We start from the raw sequence: 21,656 nt of genomic DNA on the forward strand, positions 1-21,656 counted from the left end.
TCCCGATATTTCAAAACTGTTGCAAGTGCCATGATCACGAGATGACTGATGAAATTGGAGTGGAGCAGATAGATCCATACTTAATTTTCTAAGGGCAAACATATCTGTCTATCCTCTTTCTTTGCTTCTTTTTAGCTCGATAATTATTTTATCACTGTGACTGTCGAGTGAGAATAAAAACTGCCTATTTCTCCCATCAGGTGTCGTTACTGTTAAGTGTTCTTAAATTTTGACAGTTCCCTATACTATTTGAGTAAACAAACACATAGTTTTGGTTATATTAATACACTTTAACCCTTTGCGTAACTCTTAACTACAAAATCATAGTGTTATATTTTTCCCTAAAGATCGAAAAGAGGAAAACTTAGAAAACTTTTTTCAATCAAAACTGCCCCTTTTCCAACTGGCTGATTTTCTTTTTCGTAACTCATACTTCTACGTTGCTTCACATTTCATAGCAATTAACACAAAGTATAGCTGGCCAGTATAGAGAACTGTCAAAATTTAGGAACACTCAACAGTGCTGCCGCCTACATTTTTAGCTTCTAGTTTTTATCCACATTGCAACTTGGCTATCAACCTGCAGGTATCCAAAGAAAACAAATCGATGTCTGGACTGGACTATGAATTTCGAATCGAAAGCGTACAAAAACAAATATTTTATTTTCCAATCCTACAGAGTGATAAAGTGGTACAATTTGCCAAATTGCTTAGCGTACGACTGCGTAGATAAAAGCAGGTTTACACTTCCAGGGTTACAACGAGAAAAACACTCGAATAATATTCTTGAAAATCCAGTGCGAATGAAAATAGGTTTATTCCAGTGGTAAAAGTACTTCAAAGAGTAAAAAATATAACTTTCTAGAACTTACTTCGTTTCAAAACGAGTTTTCGTACTTAAAAGCATTTTTTATTTCATTGCTTTTTGCGGAAATGAGTAAGCTAAGTGAAATTATTTAATTTTCTGATATGAAAGTTTTTAAATTGATTAAAAGTTGAGTACAAACTATGTTATGTGTGTGTTGTTGTTGTTGTTGCTAAGTATTATTGTATTTGTTTCCTGTTAAAGCTGAAACAACAACATATTCAAAAAATAAACAACACAAACAAAAAAAACAACAAAAACAAAAAACATATTCTTATTGAGGTAGTCACAGATAGTTTTTTTTTTTTAAAGTAAGAGGTACATATTATATCACAAGATGAACTAAGTACCTACCTACATAGCGCCGAGCTTAATGTTAGACCAACGTGATGGGTGGTGAGCCGTATCGCCGTCTTTAATGATCGAGACAACTTTTTCAGTGAAAACTGGACTTATAATAAATTAATAACTTATTTGTGTAAGTCCGGTACCGGAGTGCGAAAAAGCCTAAAATGCTTCAATATAGCAGTGCTAACGAATACTAAATAATATAATATTGCCCAGAAATTTATTCCAAAATAGAAAAAAATATTTTGTTCGCCGTATAAAAATGCGAAGTCAAAAAAAGTGCGGCCTTGTACAATATAACTGTGATTGTAAGCAACAGAGTATACGCAGAAGTCAACAAAATCCATTCATTTGAAGTCAACGCAACCCTCTTAGAGTAAGCTTCTTAGTTTTCAAAATGCACCTGATTTCTTGGACAAAGAGCTGCAAACAGAGGTCCATTTGTTGGGCAAGATAAGGACTACATTACAGAACCCCTTTGTGGGATAAAGCGTATCAAAATGGCTTGGCTTCGCCTTTATAGCGATGATATTTTTAGAACGCGATACGGTTATACCATACTTTTACTACTATGTGTCTTTATGCAAGTAGGTTCGGGCTGTGAGGAGGAAAATGAATACATTTTGGTTATGGAAATGTGTGACCCAGTTACCTACTGGTTGAAGTACCGTTTGAAGATGCATCAGTTGATTTTTAACATAACATAAACGTAAGACCCACGCCTCGCCAGTTATGTTTAAGTCTCATGTTTTTTTTTTTTTTGACGTGACTTATTGTAGATTTGATTAGACCCTAGTGGGTCGATAGCGATAAGCGCTGATTGAGGGAAGTCGTCGACCACGCCGGCGGGGTCGGTATAGGGGAGTTTCCAGAGTAAGCACACCTTTACGCAGGAGTAAAAATATGTTTTTCGGTAACAACGATGAGTAGGGTACTTCACATGTAAATTTTGTAGGAAATTCTGTATCTACACGAAAATGGCTAAATGGCTGTTACGTGCAAATCTTATATTCTATGAATATCGAGTGAGAATGGACTTTATGACTGGTGAGAAAGATCTAGATGTAAGTTTCAGGGGTTCGGTGGAATATTTCGCTATTTTAGCAAACGATATTCTGGACGTGATGCCGGATATATAATCTTAAAGCTGTAGAGATTCTATAGAATCTGTGACAAGTGTGTGTTTGTATGTGCAATTTAGTAATTCAATACTTGATTCATTATTATATCAAAAGAACACAGTTTCTTAACATGAAAAAGGAGGTAATTAGTTGATATCACGTGGTTTCCAGAATTTGTGTTCGGTAAATAATATTTAGACTCTCTCCTTTTATATGGCTTAAACATATCCGGCGAGGAGTTGGTGTAGATGTCGTGGCCAGGTCGTAGAATTGATCATTTCATGATGTGTTCGACCATTTCTTGAAATTTGCATATTTCATGAAATAGCCAACTTAAGTTGACCACATCGTTGAAACGTCAACGTTTAATGATATTTCAATTAAAGTTTGACCATATTATAGTTAATGTAGGCGGTGTCCATGCTATGTGGTGTAATAAAAACGCGAATAGTCGATTAATTTCTTAGGTTCAAAATTATGTACCTATTCGAATTATGGTAAATTGTACAATCGATACGATCGATTATAATATCAATCAACTTTTTATATATAATCGACACCAGCACCACTACCTGTGGATAATGTTACTAATTTTACGATACGATTGCCAACGTTTGACCATATCATGAAGTAATCATGCATTTAGTTACTCATATCGTTAAACGTTTTGTGTTCAATGATTTGGCCAAACTACATCATGATGTGGCCAACGTGTGATATTCTATTTCATGAAATAAGACCATTTCATGAAATGATCGAGCACATCATAAAATTACCAATTTTAAGATCTGGCCACGATATAAAATTATACAAACTACAAATACACCTCTGTCTACCTCTTAAAAGACAACAAAGTGAACACAAATTATTACGTTTACGCTAATCTAGTAATTAATACAGAGGTAACTTAAGTCAACTTATTTCATGAGACGAACATCAGAATATAAGTAACTAATAATTATCAGAGAAAACCTGGTGTATATCTTGAAATACGAGAAGCCTGATTAAGTGAATACACGCAAGACTATTGACCTATTCATCATAACAAAAAATCTTTTATATCTTTCGACAAATGACCAAACTACTTATATCTTTTGGTATATATCTTTCTTTTGTTCGATCTTGGCATCCCGCGAAAAGCTATTCTGGGAAACGTTCCAAGTGCTCTTTAAATATGTATAAAGTCATATAAAAGATACATGTTTTGTACGGTACTTTACAACTATCGCGAATTCGCTTAGATGTACCGTTGGGTTTCATTGCTGTTTAGAATAAACTTGCCTATATTGGCTGTTTCAAAGTTGGTATTGTGGTTTTAAAAGTTGAACCAACGTTTTATAACAACAGGCTTTTGTAAAATGGATCTCTTTGTTAAGTAAATATGTCCCTGAACAGACAGCAGCTTCAAAATGGCGGAACCAATAGCGTAATGTTAAAATTACGTATTTATTTATTATTACCGAGAAGACAGAGAAGGACTTACGATGATCAAATTGGAGATATCCTTAGAAAAGGTTCAATACGATCTACTCTGAACCGGCGTGCGTGTATGAAGCGATTGATGAATGTGGAGGAAGCAAGAGAAGTGTGTCAGGATCGAAGCAAATGGAATTCTATAGTCTCTGCTTACCCCGGTGGGAAATAGGCGCGAGTTTATGTATGTATGTATGTATTTATTATTACAAGTAATTATGGCTATTTTATGCCATTATCCAAATCATATTCAAGAGAGCGTTGATGCGACAAATTGATTTTAATGGAGTGTTACAGTAACAACCCAAAATAACCGAAGCCTGTGATAGGTTTAGCTACAAATTTCGTATTATTACAATGTCGTAAAATATTGTTAAAATATTTTTCTACTCCTCTACTTTAATCTGGCATTTAAATAACCAAAAAGTCTAATATAAGTACATACATAATTAAACTCTTTGAAAAAGTGTACGCTCTATGGCCTATAAAAGCATTGTTTACAAAGTGTAACTGTACTATAATGTCGCCAAAAAAGCATTGTTGTTGTTTTTTTTTTTTTTTTGACCTGGAAACTGGCACCTTTACTTTGTTTGGTGCCATAGATATACTATAAAAAAAAAAGTATACATTTGCCGCCATTTTCCCGCGCGTTGGAAAATAAATTGGAAATTTTTTGTGTTTTGTTTAAAATTACGTCGTCGTAGAAAAAGTATTGTATGCAACGTTGTATAACTAGGTCAAAAAATGCTCGTGGCGTCTCTTATTGCGATGTTCGCCAAGGCTCACATCGCAACTCACGCCACTCGCATTTTTTGACCCTTCTTATACAACTGTTGCATAAAATACTATATATTACTTATATAAATATTTATTGTTACATTTTTTTTAATATTATATTATATTTACTTTTAATATAATATTATATTATTTAAATATTATTATTATATTGTTAATCACACTATAATGATGATGTTATATTGTTACTCATTCATTCCTAATGAATAGTGTGTAATAGTGTTAGTGTTTTGTGAATGTGTGTGCAATAAAGTGTTTTATTATTATTATATAATACCGAAACTAAACGATCTAGTGCCTTTATCGTTCAAAAGATATAGGTACACGTTGAACTGTGTATCCGCCATTTTGACGCTAATGTCCAGGTCGAGATTTCTAGACACAATAGTTAAACAATGTTGTTTGGATTGGCGGTGAAATAAAAATGGGTATAAACTGTAGTTTACATATAAACTGTGCTGTAGTACAGATTTTCAATTGAATTAGGTACTTTCTTAATATTTCATTTGTGATATTTCAAATTTATAACTTTACAACCAAAGAGCTCTCGTCTATCTAACAAAAATTTAAGTCCAAAAATAGAACAAATTGAAGAATTGACAAGATCAGACAGATATCAGATTTTTTACCGAAAACTCATTACGATGCTAGAAATATCCCGGCTTCAAAGGATGTTGATTTTAAGAGAACCTTCTGGAAAGGAATAAAATATAAAGAAATAAGAGTCGTAAAAGATCCAATCAACATTTTTAATTACGTGGCATCGTTGTATTAAATAGTCCGCATTCATTGATTTTCGAAACGTCAGCGATTTAAAATAACGATAACAATTTTTGATATTCTGACGAAGACATTAAGTAATTCGTGACCCGTGAAAAAAATGTTATAATTTAGATAAAAAATTTTAGATCTTAAAAGACATTTTTGAATATTATCGATAAGTTCGCGTTTTTTTTTGGCATTAACTACTTGGCCATGAGGGTGCCTAGTTGGGCACGAACTTCGGCGCAGTGCGTCAAAATTAATCGACAAATATCGACCCGATAGCCATAACCGCTGAATGAGGAAAATCGTCAACCACACCGGCGAGGTCGGTATCGGAGTTCTGAAGTTCACGATTGACGACAATGCCAAATGAAGGTAAAGAGGATCTGGGCCATGGGAGGTTAAATAGAAAGAGTAGATACGGTTATTGCTTTGTATAAAACATAACATACGCTCACGACAGTATTCTAATTGGGGTAGTCAGAGGTACATCCATCGGAAGATGCACTAAGTTCCCACACTTCACCGAGCTTTATCTTAGAGCAACGTGATAGGTGGTGAGCCGTATTGCCGTATCGCGGTGTGTAAAAAATATGGATATATCTACTAAGTACCAGTACCTAACAGATAGTAGATTCATGTGAAAACATTAATCATTATCATCATCACAAGGTCCGCTTACCTAAACTGAAGATTTGACAGGTCCGGTTTTTTACAGAAGCGATGGGTATGATATTATTATGAACACATTAATATCATACCTAACAAGGAGATTGAAGGAATCACGTAGAGAAATGAAACATCGTCGGTACCTAAGCCACTTTCAGGCTATTACCAGCTTATTGCCTACAATACATCTACTGTGAGACTTAATCTCCTAATCGACTACTGCGATGTGCCTTGAATAATTACTAGCATTGTATATTACCACGAAATAGAAGTAAGTGGTTAAAAGGGCCAAGTGAAGCTCTGCGATAGTATATTAAAATGTCGTCTTGTGCATTATAGCTTGCAAGGCAAAACTACAAATATCGACTACCATACAAGGAGATCCCTCACAGGTTGAATAGTCAGACAGTCAGTCGCTTCTGTAAAAAACCGGACCTGTCAAATTTTTAGATTAGATAAACGGACCCTGTGAAAAACAGGATAATGCTACGGAGATGATGATACAAGGAGATCCCTCCATATCACAGGAAAGCTAAAAACCTTAGTGTGATCGGTTTCGTCGTGCATTTTTTCCGAATTCTTGTGAAGTTATGTGTATCTTGATTTTTGGACAAAATACTTATAATAAACTAGCTTTTGGCCGCGACTTCGTCCGCGTGGCGTGTTACAAAAGAGAGGTGCACTAAGAAAGGAATTCCCGGAATTCTCAAAGGAACGGGAATTAGCGGGAAGAAACATTTGTATGAAAAAATCGAAACCGCGTAAGATAGATCATGCATGCATACCTTAAATATAAAGACAAGTTATGGCTGTATTTTGAAAAATGGGGGTTAGCGGGAAAAAAATTGTATGAAGAAATCTAAACTGCATAAGTTAGATGTTTGAAATTTGATATGCACTCCCACACACACACAAATATCTCTTTTTTATAACACGCCACGCGGACGAAGTCGCGGGCAAAAGCTAGTTTATTATAAAAGGATACTACACGCAAAAACAAGACAATAACGTCACTTAAAATGTTCACAAAACACTTACAAAAAGCATAGAAGATGTTCATTAGAATGATCATAAGGTGGTGATGGATGTCCTGGGTTAAAGGGCCGCACTCAGCACAAGTCGCGACTTGAACCACGACGAAAAAAAATCGCTAATGCATTATTCGAATTTATCAACTACTTCCACAAATCAGTTCCTTGCACGCGATATTACCAATCAGGGAATTAAAGGGTCAATGATTACGAACCGTTGACAACGATATCACGCGAAATCAGTATTAAATCCCTTTTACGGTGTTTTTAGTAACGGCTTTTGGTCACGAATGTCGTATTATCAATTTTAAGAGATTTATAGATTGACGATCAACAAAATATTATTTTGATAGGCGATATAGCACACTCTGTTATGAATATATGCCTTGTGACTTCAACACGGTCTTCTCTTCTATCGTGTGGGCAGTGAGGCGAATTACCAACCTCATCTACCCTGGGGTCAGGGTTACTATTGAGCCGCCAAAAGCCCCTGACATGGCTCATGTAACGACTACATACTTACATCGGTAATTAGCAACCGGGACCAACAGCTTAACTTGCCTTCCGAAGCACGGATCATCTTACTTTCGGGCAATTAGGTGATCAGCCTGTAATGTCCTAACCAAACTAGAGATAACAAAGTGATTTTTGTGATATGTAGGTACCCACCGGGATTTGAACCCAGGACATCTGGATCGTGAGCCCAACGCTCAGCCACTGGACCACGGAGGCCGTTAACACAACACGGTAAGCACGGGTTACAAAGTCGCGCGCGGCACAATAAATCCCGATGTGATTTCATAGAATAGACACAGACTGACTGCGTTTGTATGGCGCGTCATTTGTGATTGTCACATACCAAAAACTACTATAATAACAACACGTTTGTAGTCTGTACATACACTTACTTATCGCCAGCTTTTTTAAAAGTCCTATTTAATAGTTGGCGAGGCTATCGACACCAGCCGGGCACAAAAACTGGAAACCCCGTGATCAACAATATATATGATCCAAATATGAAATCAAACTCATAAACATACATATATAAACTCATACCTATTTCCCACCGAGGTAAGAGAGAGACTATAGAATATCATTTGCTTCGATCCTGACTTTTCTTGCTTCGTCCACATTCATCAATCGCTTCATACACGCACGCCGGTTCAGAGTAGATCGTATTAAACCTTTTCTAAGGACATCTCCAATTTGGTCAATGTAAGTCCTTCGCGGTCTTCCTCTGCCAGCCCTACCGTCAACTTTCGCTTTATATACCGCTTTTGCAATTCAAACTCATAAAATTTAGTGTAATTCTAATTATGCATACCCCAGTATTATATGACTACCTATTTATACTAAACCAAGCAATAGTGAAGTAGGTACTTAACCTAAATGAAAGTTACAATTACGAACAAAAGGCATATTACATCAGAAGTGCCCATTGAATTAATTGATTATGTGAAAACTGATTAATGGGCTTACAGTTTGACATGGAACTTTGTGGTATAATTATTATCACTTACAACGAAGGCTTACATTGAAATTATATAAATCGGGTTGTTATGACATATTGAATATAATAACTTACGTAAGTAATTTGTTCATAAGTTATGTTTCGATATGAAGCCTGAGTATTTTTTTTTATATTGGCCAAGTATGTTGGCTCAACTATGCCTGATGGTAAAAATATAGAGAAGCCCTAATTGCAGTAGCAACTGAACGCAATGAGTCAGTTTCGAATTAGTTTCGACTACCATACTGGCCTACTAGGTGCTTCTTCACGCTTCGCTTAAAGGACTCCATATTATAAGAAGGATTACACTTGAGCCGGTAACCCGTTCCATTTTTCTTTTTTTTTGTTTTTAATGTTGAGGCAGTTATAGGAGTCAATCGTTGTAGGGAGTTAAATCCAAATAAATAAATTCAAATTCAAATTCAAAAATATCTTTATTCAGTTGGTAACATAGTTACACTTTGAATCGTCAATTTTTACATAGCGAACGTCTCATCCGCCTAAAACTACTGCAGCTTCTCACAACCTGTATAGCCGGGGAAAAGAAGCTGCAAGAAAAACCTCGGCACAGGGCCCTAGACGTTCTTTAAAAAAATAAAAATAAACAAAATATTGGTTTACAATTGAGTAATTTAGCTGCCTAATATCAGTTCTCAAACAGTTAATCCCATGCATTCATATCTTCTAAATAATCACTAACTTTATAATAACCTTTTTTGTAAAGTTTTTGTTTAACTACTGTTTTTGTAAAACAGTTGAAAGGCAAATTTTCTGAATGGCAATAAATACCACTTAGACTACAATCAATACAATCAACTCGACGTCCCCTATGAAAGAAGCGTTAGGTATGTGTGATTGACTTACTAGGGTCTATGAAATAATGGTAACGAATACCTGAGAAAACGGAACACATGACGGAACATAATTATGAAGAAATACTTCTTTAGTAGGGATTTTGCGAAATTCAATCCTTAAGTAGTAGTAACATTTGTATGCGATTTCTATAGTTTTAATAGTAGGATTTTACGCGAACTAAGTCGCAGTGCTCGCGACACCAAACACTTCAGGACCCCGATACCGACCCCGCCGGCGTGTTCGACGACTTTTCTCAATCAGCGCTTATCGCTATCGACCCACTAGGGTCGATTAATTCTTTCAAATATTTTTCCTCTCAGACGACGCTCTGAGCCGAGGTTCGCGCCCAACTGGGCACCCTCAGGCCTGTTGTCTTAAACGTTGTACCGGGTGAGAGCCTTCAGCGCTCCCCATTTGTCCGGCCAAGTACTTAACGCCATCTGCGGCAAATCTACAATAAGTCACGTCAAAAAAAAAAGTCGCAGATAACAGACATCTCCTTATTTAATTTTGACTTATACTCATTATTTTCTTATCCGCTTTAAAGGGACCGAAAATAAACAACTGTTAATTTTAAATGTATGAGTGAATAATATGCAACCCGACAGAAAATTCCACTTGCTATCACCTCAGAATCATGGTCTGAATCGTCCCCCTCAGTATTTGTTACGATGTCACTAACATCCTGTATAGGTAGTTTAATAGTAAGGTTTGACGCTAACTAAGTCGTGGGTAACAGATAGTGGCCCCGATTCCTGAAGGCACCTCCTAATTTTATTTTAAGTTATGCCCGTCACTCTTATCCGTCGGAAAGGAAAGGAACGAATGATTCATCATCATCAGCCCATCATCAGCCCATATCATAGTCGTTTGCAACTTTTCTATGGCTCCGGATAAGGTAACGTTTATACAAACTCAGACATTTTGTTGGTGGGGCCACAATAGTGTCCTGTCCTAGTGAGATATAGTGCATCATCACCATCATTCATCATCACCATCAGCCCATTAACGTCTCCACTGCTGGGGCACGGGCCTTCTCTATGGATGGATAGGGAGATCGGGCCTTAAACCATCACGCGGGCCCAGTGCGGATTGATGGTTATTAACGACTGCTAATGCAGCCGGGACCAACGGCTTAACGTGCCTTCCGAAGCACGGAGGAGCTCGAGATGAAAACTTTTTTTTTGTGGTCACCCATCCTATGACCGGCCTTTGCGAAAGTTGCTTAACTTCAACAATCGCAGACCAAGCGCGTTTACCGCTGCGCCACCGAGCTCTTCATCCGAACGAATGATTGACAACTGTTAATTTTAAAATGAATGAGTGACTGAATGAATAACCCGGGCGAATAAAATAGGCATATCGCTGATAATTATGCAATCCGTTTGACGTGTGCTGTCAACTTAAGTCTGTCGGGTTATTTGCCAATATATTTTTTAGGAGGTAAGTTTCAAGTCTCTGCATAAAAGTGAGGTGCATTCTTTGAATTTCATGCCTGTTGATTACTCGTCCCTTTCCTTTTTGGTGCATGAGAAAGTGACAGATATAACTTAAAATAAACTTAGATGGTGTGTACTGGAATCGACACCAATATTAGTATACAACACAAATTAATCTTGTCACATCGAAAACTATAGACAAAAGACTAAATCAGTACCTAACTACAGATCGTAGCCAACTAAATTGCTTGTGAAACGTTTTACGATCTCGCTATATTGATTGACCCTTGTTTTAGTGGTTTTTTGAAGCAAAGTTAATTCCAACCTTTGATGAAACTAGGGTTGGATAGTGTTTTGTCTGTGTCTTCTAGAATTCCGCAATTACAGTTTAGTCAATTGAGCTCTAAATTGATGTAATTTAGTGTTCATTTTCTAATCGACTTTTCTTACAGCGACATTTGATAGGTATCGCATTGTTCTGTAATTCTTAAGTCCTACTTACATGTATAGTGATCTCTACTTTGTTTTATAAACTTTTCTAAAAATATTATCTCTCCTTACATATTTATTACCAACTGCAATTGGCCTCATAAGTACAACATTAATTAAAAGTAACGCTTTAATTTTTGACGTGGTGTTATCCCAAGTACAGGGTGTTAGTGACATTGTAACGAAAACTTTGAGGGATTTTCCTGTCAGATAATTCATGATTTTTTATTGTGCTTTTTAATAATTATTTTCCGTTCCATACATGTGCGACGGTAAATTCGAATTGATATCAACTCAGAATCGTGGCCTGAAAAAAGTTTTCGTTACGATGTCACTAACACCTTGTATAGGATTGACATAAGGTGTCATACATCACATAAACAGCCTACATAATTTGGTCCTTTGCTGGGATAAGGTGTCCATTCTATATCATATCTGCCACTGTTACTGTCGATTGTCATTATCGTTTGCAACCTGGCTAAGCGCATAAGCACGCATTAGCATGTTGCCTTCAACGCTCCCCATTTGTCCGGCCAAGTTTTGATTGCCATCCGACGCAATACTACTGTTAGTTATGGTTTGATACGAAAGTGATATGTCTATCTTTTGTCTTGTCTAGTCATTTGTGTGTCTTAATTTATTATAATAATTTTACAAAAGGCGAACTTCGTTTTCATCTTCTAACCTAACGGCCTCCGAGGTGGTTGAGCGTTGGGTTCACGATCCGAAGGCCCCGGGTTCGAATCCCGGTGGGGAATTATCACAAGAATCACTTTGTGATGCCTGGTTTGGTTAGGACATTACAGGCTGATCACTTGATTGTCCGAAAGTAAGGTGACCCGTGCTTCGGAAGGCATGTTAAGCCGTTAGTCTCGGTTACTACTTTCTGATGTAAGTAAGTAGTCGTTACATGAGCCATGTCAGGGGCCTTTGGCGGCTCAATAACAACCCTGACACCAGGGTTGATGAGGTTGGTACTCTACCGCACAACCCACACAATAGAAGAAGAAGACAAAAGGCGAACTTCGTTATTATCTTCTAACCTGACCAGCGCTCGTTTCTAACTACTATAAATCTCGTTAAGGAAAAAAATATTGGAGATGAATTTGCAACACTTATAAAAGACTGTATATACCCTACCTTTACCAAAGGCTTTTTAGACCTTACTGTCCTTGAAAGCGTTGCTGATCATAACTGTATGCTTTGAAGTTTTTGGACGACTTAAGCTCCAGTAAGCTTCAGCTCAAAAGCCGTCTTTATGAAGGACAGGAAATACTTCAAAGAAATTTCCTTAATAATGCGACAAAGGTATAATTCTATTCGCCTAAATTTTGCTCTGGTCTGTGAGAAATGAAAAAGACAAAGATCCTCTTTCCCTCCAACTATGCGAATCAGCAAAAGCAACACCAGGTTTGCAAAGGTTAATAGTCCACCTCATAACCCACATGATAGAAGAAGAAAAGTCAAAATCAAAGTCAACGACGTAGATAGTCTAATCTCGGGGGTTAAAAAGGCCACATCGAAGCAAGAACTTATTTTTGAATTTGAATAAAGAAAAATGTAACAATTAGTTCGACATTTTGTCACATTTTTCTATGACGTCACAGGTTATCCAATTAGTCTAATCGGTCACTTTTTACTAAACGTCAAAACACGAAAATACTATGGAATCTGTATGAAAAAGCTCACTGTGACGTCATAGAGAAACGTGATAAAATTCGGACTTATTATTATTATTTCGGACGTATCTTTTGATCAAAATTAATAAATAAGTTAAATAGAAAAAGAAAATGTTTATCGTTAATTTTAGATCTGTCTTTATTTAGTAATCAGAATTTTATAATTTATCTAGAACCTAGTACAGTCATGAGCAATATAATGTACCCACTTTAGGTCTCTGTCACACTAACATATTTGACATTTAGTGAGACTTACAGTTCAATTTGTCAAAAAAGTTAATGTGACATGGTACCAAAGTGTATACATATTAATGCTCGTAACCGTACACAAGCCAATTGCAACAATGTGGCCGTTTTAGCCCACCAGGTCAGGTAATAAAGGTCTAGTAAACATTACTTTGAAAGGAGTCCATGCAGATACATCGTTGCAAAGGCTCGGTAGCCTTCAGTCGGGACTAAATTAGCTCCTAGAGTCATCTAGCTAAACGTTACCTTCTGTTTTATCTTGCGTTAAAACGTTAACGAAGGCATTACCTTTAAAAGAGAAGGAATGGCAAACGAACCGTGACCGGCTGTATAAGGTAAAAATACCGTTTTCAGTACATTACTGTTATTTCTATCTGCTTTTCATGCTTCGTGCTCTTAGACGAGATCCTTTAACAATTTCCGCGAAACATTTAGGAGACTCGGCGCTTAATTCACGGTTTCTTAGACAAAAGAAAGGAATCAAAGATGGAACGCTTTCCAAAAAAAAAAAAAATTTAGAGATGCTTTTATGGAGATTTTAAATTCGTCTTTTAATGGCGTTTTGAACCTTGTATATTTTTTTTTATATCAAAAGCAACGTTTTTATTTTATTTAACAGTTGAATTCTTCTCGTATATTACAATATCAATCATGAAAGTTTTAGTATTTTTTTAAATTATTTTCAGTTCTATACTTCTGCGACGGAAAATTCCACTTGATATCAACTCTGAATTTATTAAGGTATGAATCATCAAAGTTTCCGTTACAATGTCAACATCCTGTATAATTATTATAATTAAATAGGGTGTTAATGACATCCTAACGAACTCTTTGAGGGACGATTGAGACTATGATCCTGAGTTAATATAAAGTGGAATTTTCCGTCGCAAATGTAGGGAACTGAAAATAATTATAAAGACACTTAAATATTCCTGAATTTTCCGGCAGGTAATTCCACTTGATATCCACTTAGAATCATGGTCTTAATCATCCCCCAAAGTTTTTATTACGGTGTCACTAACACCCATACGTGTAAGTGACATCGTAATGAATACTGAGGGAGATGATTCGGCACATGAGTCAAAGTTAATGTCAAGTGAAATTTTCCATCGCTTATCTTAAAATCATGGCCTGAATCATCATATTCAGTATATAGAATCTATTGCCTCTAATTAATTGCAAAGTACATCGCAAGAAATTCAGTGTCTATGACTATTTTTTATCTGGATATCTTTCTACAAGTTTACACAAGGTAGTTTATGGTCCCTATATAATTATTCTCTATCGAAACATCAGATCGTTTATTTGAACAAACAATTTCTAACAATCTTAATAATCCGAGCTATTTTCAAGTCAAAGTCGTATAACTGGTATCGTCGAATTCTTACTGTTCACTTAGCTGATACTTACAAAACAAAAGAAGTATTTCTAAAAACACGCTTTGATTGACCTCGTTTTGTTACGACCAGCATACCTTCACAAATTCCCGTTAACTTTTAGAAGTTCCCTATGTTTTCTAACTTTGACAAAGTTCTACTTATTCTGTTGAGAGGAGAGAGTTTTAGCATCTTTCAAATATATTTCGGAATTGTTTGTTAGATTGCTCAAGGTACAAAGGTTGTCAAACGGCTTACTGCTTGTTTGACCTACCTTTTGTTTGGTTGTTGAGTGATTATGGCGTCTTCTTACTTTAAGAATTTACTGGAATCGGCGTTCGGTACTGTGACGCGTGGAAAAAGTCAACTTCCCAAACAGCATAACATCTGTATCCTTATATACTATAAAGGGTAGGCACAGGTGTTAAATGTATGTACACCTATTCTTCCCCAGGTATGTATAAGGCCCAACAAATAGGTGGCGAGTCTATTGCCATAACCGGGCACAGATCCTAGAAACCACGTGATATCAATTATCTGCGATTCAAACATGAATTCAAAATCATAAAGACGAATTCAGTGGTTGGCAGGGTTATTCGAACTCGAGACTCTACGACATGTAAGTCACCCATTCTCCGAAAAGGGCAAACATGGATTCAATATCAAAATTCAAAATGTTAAGCAATCAACATCATGCTTGGCGCACGGCGATGGAAACACTGTCATATTTAAATTAATATATTTATATAAAAATCGCACAACTCACCTTTTTTTTACGTGACTTATTGTAGATTTGGCGCGCTCAAGGTTCTCACCCGGTACAACGTTTAAGACAACAGGCCTGAGGGTGCCCAGTTGGGCGCGAACCTCGGCTCAGGACATCGTCTAAGAGGAAAAAATATTTTAAAGAATTAATCGACCCAAGCAGGTCGATAGCGATAAGCGCTAAAGATGATTCGGAAACTAACACATTGATATACTGAAAGATCATAACCGTCGTACTTAACGTGCTAAATCTGACAGAATTTATATGCACGACGTTTTAAATTTTGCAGTAAAGAAAGAAACATTTATTACTCCCAGAAACCACAGACACAGACAGACAGGTACATTATAACAGTAATGACAGAACGGTCAATACTGTCTCATCATCATCAGCCGTTCGACGCCCACTGCTGGGCATAGGCCTCCCCCAAGGATCTCCACGACGATCGGTCCTGCGTTGCCCGCATCCAGCGGCTTCCCGCGACCTTCACCAGATCGTCGGTCCACCTTGTAGCGGGCCTACCCACTGAGCGTTGCCCGACACGTGGTCGCCATTCTAGAACCTTTCCGCCCCATCGGCCATCGGTTCTCCTCGCCTGTCTAATAATACTGTCTTATAACACAGATATATTTCGGTGTAAAACGTCACTCATGCTATAGCCGTCAGCATCTATAGCCGTTTGTGTCACTGTGTCTTTACTTTGTTTTAGGTTTACGCGGTTATTATCATAATTAAAACACATAATAACGGGTTCTTACCGCGTTTAAAGCAGGGATATGAGACTCCCGATATTTCGACACTGTTGCAAGTGCCATGATCACTTTAAACGCGGTAAGAACCCGTTATTATGTGTTTTAATTATGTCTTTACTTATCGATACTTGAGCCGATATAACAGTTACATCCGTCTAAACAAAATACTTGTGTCAAAACACAGAGAAAAACTGACCATCAACGTGTTATATAACACACAATTTGCTTGGAATCCCGTTTACTTTTGTTCTATTTAGATTTCCTTTTAGTACTCGTTTTTTCCTTGAAATAAGTTTGTTTCTTAATAACAAGAACGTAGCGCTATAATTTATTTTAAATTAATGTAATGTATAATAATATTTCACGCGCCGTTTCTTGATCTATGTTTAGAAGATTTACGGGAATTACATTCGTGGGCGGGATAAAGAGGCTACTTAATTTAAAATATATTTTTACTTCTTTATTTTTAAACTTGACTTATGTGGCATAATCCGTCACGCTGCTCTTTTGCGGGTTAGTGGAATTGTTTGAGCTAGTAGCCCGGGGCCAACGGTTTAACGTGCATTTAAACGCACGAAATCATCTTACTTTTTCAGACAATCATGTTATTCATGCTGCAGTGTCCTAACCAAAGAATTTCCCAAACCGGAATTGAACTTAGACCTCAAGGACGTGAGCGCAACGCTCTGACCACTGGACCATGGAGCATTTTACCTTTCATTGCATGCTCTCTGTATGCGTGGACGCATCGCGCGCCGGAACTGCTAAAATAAATAAATGATAATTAAAAAAGCAAAAGTAATTTGTGATATATCTCTGTCAGGAATCGAACCCAAGATCAAACAATCTACACCACTAGACCCCAAAGGCAGTTATTTTAAACTTTATGTTTTTCCCTATAAGCGGTTTTCGTGGAATCATTGTTCTAAGATCCGCGTTAATTAAATGAAAGAAGCCTGTGTAAGAAGCTTCATCCTTAATAGGTGCTACTTTGGGAGTTAAAACGATTTTCGGGTTCAAAGGTTCAACACATTCTCACGTTCCGGTACGAGTATTGAACCGAAAAATACCTTGAATAAGTGAGGTACCGCTTAGGGAAATACAGTGAAGGAAATCCGTAAAATACCTACAACAAATACAAAAGAAGTTCAATGGCGTGAAAAATTAAAAATAAGGACAATTGGTATAATACGTATATTATACCAACAATTTGTATTTTACGCCACTCTATGATGTCGCCTTAAATAAATAATAGGTGTTAGTGACATCATCTCTTCTTCTATCGTGTGGGTTGTGAGGTGGATTACCAACCTCATCAACCCTGGTGTCAGGGTTACTATTGAGCCGCCAAAGGCCCCTGACATGGCTCATGTAACGTAACGTACAAGACTTACATCAGATAAGTAAAGTAACCGGGACCAACGGCTTAACGTGCCTTCCGAAGCACGGATCGTCTTACTTTCGGACAATCAGGTGATCAGCCTGTAATGTCTTAACCAAACTAGGGATCACAAAGTGATTTTTGACATGTCCCCACCGGGATTCGAAACCCGGGACCTCCGGATCGTGAGCCCAACGCTCAACCACTAGACCACAGAGGTCGTTACGGAGTAACATCATGATTCAGCTTATGATTGCGAGGTGATATCAAAAACAGCATTTGTTACAACGTCGTTTTATACTCGTAAGTACGTACAGGTGTTAGTGACACCGTAACGAGTAATGAGGGGGAGAATTCAGACATAATATTGAGTTGATACCACGTGGAATTTTCTGTCGGAAAATCCAGTAAAATTTTAGAGTTTTGAAATTATTTACAATTCTTTAGTACTTACTTTTGCGATGTAAAATTCCTCTTGATATCAGCACAAAATTATTTTCTGTATTATCCCTTACAGTTTTCGTCACGATGCCACTAAGACCCTGTATCGATTTAGAAATGATGTACCTACCTCCATATATATTCGTATATATAGTATTATTATAAAAATGAACCTTTGGTAAGTTTATGCTTAAATTACTACTAAGATATTACATAAAACATACATAAACAGCTTATAAACGTCCCACTGCTGGGCACAGGCCTCCCCTCAATCAACCGTAGATGGTATGGAGCGTACTCCACCACGCTGCTCCAATGCGGGTTGGTGGACGTGTTTTTACGGCTAATAGCCGGGGCCAACGGCTTAACGTCCCCTCCGAAGCACGGAATCATCTTACTCTTTCGGACAATCAGGTGATTCAAGCCTGAAAAGTACCAAACAAAGGACAATCTTAGAAAGTGATTTTGACTATCCCCATCGGGAATTGAACCCGGACCTCCAGATCGTGAGCCTAATGCTCTAACCACTAGACCACGGAGGCTGTTACTAGTCTTGCACTAAGATATTATATATTTTTTTAATATTTTCTTAATTGAAAGGCGATTTTCATGTAAAAATGTACCGAAAGTAGATAATATTTACGTACCTTTTCAAACTCCGTTCCCTTTTCTCGGTGCACAGTCTGTTACGGCAGATTGGCTAGGTGATAAATCCAAAAACAAATCATTTTGTCAAAAAGTAGCCGTGTGACGGCAGGATAGTTTATCAACTGTCTCGTTGTAAGCCTCACATACTTCTTTCTACTGTTTTTATATCACGCATTTTCCTCGTATTCAATGTCTATTATATAGTGAAATTGTAATATAATTGTAGTTTTGTGGTACATCGGCTTGCTTCTCAATCGAGGAGTGAGTTATTGAACATACACCTATGAAGCATCAATGTATCTAAAGTGTTGTTTTCATTAACACACTTTGCTCGACCATTATAAACGGCGATACGGCCCACCACCTATCACGTTGGTCTAAGAGAAAGCTCACTGGAGTGTGGGTACTTAGTTCATCTTGCGATGTATATACTCTAAATGAATTGGGCATATAGTCATAAGCTTATTGTTATGTTGGTACATACAACATGGACATATGATAGTTTCCAGTCTAGTTCTAGTCAAATCAGTTACTTTTTACGAAACGTCACAACATGAAATCACTATGGGTATGAAAAATCACACTGTGACGTCATAGAATAACGTGAGGAAATATCGCATTTATTATTACATTTTTCTTAATTTAAATTCATAAATAAGTTTAATAGAAAAATTAAACGGTTTTTAGTCAACTTTAGATCTGTCTTTATATAGTAATCAGAATTACATAATTTATATTTGACCTAAGAAACTACCCAATTGTCAAGAAATATTATATCATCTTTTTTGATCTGTAACACGCAACATGTTTTCTTCAGCCATAAAACAACCGCTAAGGAAAGTTTTTCTAGCCAGCGGAAGGAAGAGAACAACTTTTTTGTATTTGGGTAGCTGTGAACTTTTTCTATTGTTAAGTGTCCGAGTCTTTTGTCACGGAAAAAGAGATAGTAAACGGTGCTTGGTGTAGAGCGAACTTTATTCTGTAAGCGAATTTTATGTGTACAAAATTGTTTTTAACTTGTTGTGTAATAGTTTTATGCCCGCGTTTGACCACAATTTCACCTTACACCAGAGTCGTGCATGCATTCATGTAAGTTTTCACTACATTAATGTACTTATTTACATGCATGTATGCATAATTATAGGTATTCTGTAACAGTATTACTGTACGAGTATTAGGGTTTGTGATCGTCCTGGTAATTGCGGCTTCCGAATACATCCCGCTTAGGTACGATACTCAAAAGTGTCGGCGTCCGAAGGACGTAGTTTACGAGCACTCAGCGCCCCCTATTTGTCCGGCCAGTCAATGCCATTTTAATTGCTTCCATCGTGTAGGTTGGTCAATGACTAACCTCATCAACCCTAGTGTCATAGTTACTATTAAGTCACCAAAGGCCCTGTCGTCGCCCACGTAACAACTACATACCTACTAACATTAAGTAAATTGTAGCCTGGGCCGATTGCTTTACAGTGCCTTACAGTGCCTTCCGTGCCACGAAACTAGCTTACTTTTTTAATCAAGTGTCCTACCCGAATAAAATACATTCATAACACTAATTTTCGACAGTGTCTTGAGAATCGAACCCAGACACCCAGATTGCGAGCACTATGCTCTGACCACTAGACTTATATATACATACATAGATATATTATACTTTCATACATAAGCCTACACGCCAGTTACCGTAAAACATCCGAACACATTTTACCTTGACGGAACAACACTGAGCACGCCAAGAACTCATTACCTTTTCACACGAAATTCACTCAATTCCCAGGGAGTTCTTAAGCAAAACCCCTCATCATCCCAGAAGGAAGTGCACGACACCGTCCATTAAACAACAGTCCCATTCCGTTTCGAGTTGGGGAAATGAAACGATTTGTCCACGTCTCCTACGGTGTAAACAAGACGGATCGTACTGCGATATATCATACTTGGTCGATCTTTGTAAATAGAAACTACCCAATTTATCAATTATCAAGACTGTTCTGTTTTTCTTCTGCCGCATTTGCGGCTTTACCAAATATAATTTGTTTCGAAACGTACTTTGATTTGGTGAATTGAGGGTACTCGATTCATCTTACGATGGGCCATGGGTCATGGGTCATTACGTCAATGGGTCAACTTTGATTTGTGTTAAATTACTTATTTGTAATCTTTGTACTGACTATTCAGAAGACAGCATGGCAATAGCTGCCTGGAAACCAATATTCATCATTAATTTAAGAGCCACGCTCTTGTCGGTGAAGCATTTTCCATTCCTGTCTATTAAAGGCCAATTCTTTCACTTTCTTATAAGATACGACGTTCGCCTTTGAATTGGTGCTGAGAGTTACGGTTCTATACGTAAAATTATTCTTTATTCTATCCGTACCTGCTACCGGTATTTCTGACTGAAAATGTATTACTAAATTTCATAATTATAATTAATGTTTTTTTAAAGAACGTCTAGGGCCACCGAGGTTTTTCTTGCAGCTTCTTTGCTATACAGGATGTAAGAAACTGTTGCTGCTGATAAGTTTTGGGTGAATAAGATGTTCGTTATGTAAAAAAATACTCATTCAAAGTGTCATGTTACTTACTGAATAAAGATAATTTTGAATTTGAAATTTGATGTTGATATATTTTGACTGTAACACCGATACAAATTCAAGCAATATATTTTTGTGTCGTTACTTTCTAGCAAATGGCGTTTCTCTGGAACTTTCGAAAGATAGTATGTTACGGCTACGTTTACTACTTAAGTCGTTTAACATGTAGGATGCAGCGCTAAAAGTTTTGTTACATTGTACCGGAATAGCATCTGACAGGAATGTTTTAGAATAAATAAGAAACTGTATGTATATTGGAGAAGGGAGTTAAGTTGGTTTGGACACTTAGAGCGGATGAAGAATCATAGGATTACGAAAGCGGTATATAAAGCGAAGGTTGGTGGTGGATTGGCAGAGGATGACCCAGAAGGACCACCATTGATTGACCAAATTGGAGATGTCCTTAGAAAAGGTTT

General features: G+C 37.1%; 1 protein-coding gene across 2 annotated transcripts in view; it reads left to right on the plus strand.

Annotated features, from left to right (window-relative positions):
- LOC126368474 (hemicentin-1-like) overlaps positions 1–21,656 on the plus strand; it is a 76,115-nt gene that overhangs the window by 6,612 nt on the left and 47,847 nt on the right. The window contains exon 2 of one of the 2 annotated variants that reach the window (XM_050012493.1): positions 7,729–7,814. The exons of the other annotated variant lie outside the window; for it this stretch is intronic. The gene's annotated coding sequence lies outside the window, so the exon portion shown is untranslated. The remainder of the gene's footprint in view (positions 1–7,728; positions 7,815–21,656) is intronic. 2 annotated transcript variants of the gene reach the window in all.

Source organism: Pectinophora gossypiella, chromosome 7, assembly GCF_024362695.1.
Source record: "Pectinophora gossypiella chromosome 7, ilPecGoss1.1, whole genome shotgun sequence".
NCBI lineage: Eukaryota > Metazoa > Arthropoda > Insecta > Lepidoptera > Gelechiidae > Pectinophora > Pectinophora gossypiella.